We start from the raw sequence: 1,996 nt of genomic DNA, 5'->3' as shown, positions 1-1,996 counted from the left end.
ACAACAAGCTTACAGTCTAGAGGAAGCACTTATTCCAGTGCTCTGCACACAGTGCACAATAAATACCATTTATTGATTATCCTCCTTTTCTCTTTTTCTTTTCCCCTTTTCACTTACTCCAGGGAAAAACACCAATTGGTCAACTGAGAACAAATCCATAGATAAATCAAAGCAGAGTATATACATAGAAATCCAAAGTTCCAGAGAAGAAGCGACTACTAGGCACCAGTTTGTCCATAACATGGGTTTTTTTTTTCATGAACTTAACCCTTTCATTATTTGAGACTGGATTGTAATTGTCCTTCAGGTGTGGTTGAGGAGGACCAAGTTATGACTGGCAATCCCTTTCACATTGTGTGCATGTAAAATTTGTGCCTTACTGCCCTGTTGCATTTGCTACCCAGAGTGGCTGCTGCCATTTTTGTTTTTCCCTCTTGGTGTCATTGTCTAGACTGTGAGCCTGTTCTTGGGTAGGAATTGTCTCTGTTGCCAAATTGTACTTTCCAAGTGCTTAGTATAGTGCAATTGTACTTTCCAAGTGCTTAGTATAGTGCTCTGCACACAGTAAGCACTCAATAAATACAATTGAATGAATGAACGAATGACTGGCCTGGCCAATGTATTTGTTCCAAGAGAACCACCCAATTTTTAATTGCTGCACACCAAGATGGAAAATGATCTCTTTTCTGCTGGTGCCTAATGAAAAGAAAGGCACCAAGCAAATGGCCCAAGATTCCGAGGCAGTTGTTTATATTGCTTGAGGAGTTTGAGTCAGCATGAGGTCGCAATATGAAGAGAAGCCAGAAGAGAGAGCCACCAAAGCCAGGCATCACTCATAAGTTGTAGGGGCAGAGGACCCAGCTTGGCCCTCATCGGAGAGGAATGGAAAGTCTCCTCTAAGGAGGGGAGACACAGGGGTGATAGGGATGGATTAGCCAGTAGGCAATGAAGGGGCAAGATGTGGTAAGGATGAAAAATATTATAAAATAGCCCATCACAGGGACTCGGTAAGCAGTCTTACTTCTAGGCTGGACACTGGAGTACAGCTTGCCACTGGAAAGACAACCCTGGTTGTCTGTGGCTGAGTGCACAGCATTCCGCGATGCCCCTGCCTGGTCCTCTGAATGGTGGGCTGGCCAGACTGTCTTCCATAATGCCTATTAGGCACCTTGCTGCTTGTATAACGCATCACCAGTAAGACCTGACACTCTCTGCTCAGCATGGTGAGCGTAGTTGGGGCCCCTGGAGGCAGATCCCAGTGTAGGCTTTCCCTAGGGCCTGGATGTAGGTGGGGACTGGCCATCCCCGGGATGGGTCACTGATGACAGGAGGTTGGGGGGTGGGGGGTGGTTGAGTCACAGACCAACCTTTATCAATCAATCAATCATATTTATTGAGCGCTTACTGTGTGCAGAGCACTGTACTAAGCGCTTGGGAAGTACAAGTTGGCAACATATAGAGACAGTCCCTACCCAACAGTGGGCTCACAGTCTAGAAGGGGATCACCTTCATCACAGGGGATTAGGCAATTGTGCCCACCCTAGCTGATAAGGGGCTCCTTCTAATTATGTATGGTTATGCCAAAACTTTTGAGGTTTTGCTCCATCATATTCATGCTGTTTATGATTGTTGTTGTTGTCTTATGCTGTCGAGTCATGTCCGACCCATAGCAACATCATGGACACATCTCTTCCAGAATGCCCTACCTCCATCTGCAATCATTTCGGTAGTGTATCCATAGAGTTTTCTTGGTAAAAATACGGAATTGGTTTACCATTGCCTCCTTCCACGCAGTAAACTTGAGTCTCCGTCCTCGACTCTCTCTCACGCCGCTGCTGCCCGGCAAAGGTGAGTTTTGACTCGTAGCCGATTGCCTTCCACTCGTTAGCCACTACCCAAGCTAGGAATGGAATGGATATGCCTCTGCTTGACTCTCCCTCCCGTAGTCGGGACTGGTAGAGTGCTGGAAACTCTCCAGGTGCGACCTCAAGAGGGG

At 46.7% G+C, this 1,996-nt stretch overlaps 1 non-coding gene across 1 annotated transcript; it reads right to left on the bottom strand.

Moving 5' to 3' along the window:
• Positions 1–1,858: 1,858 nt before the first annotated feature.
• On the bottom strand, positions 1,859–1,996 carry LOC119920068. The gene has a single exon (XR_005447836.1). It is a non-coding gene; the product is annotated as a small nucleolar RNA SNORA7 (small nucleolar RNA).

This window comes from Tachyglossus aculeatus, chromosome X1, assembly GCF_015852505.1.
Source record: "Tachyglossus aculeatus isolate mTacAcu1 chromosome X1, mTacAcu1.pri, whole genome shotgun sequence".
Lineage (NCBI taxonomy): Eukaryota > Metazoa > Chordata > Mammalia > Monotremata > Tachyglossidae > Tachyglossus > Tachyglossus aculeatus.
Note: the sequence above shows the minus strand (reverse complement) of the source record. Positions and strands in the feature narration are given on the sequence as shown.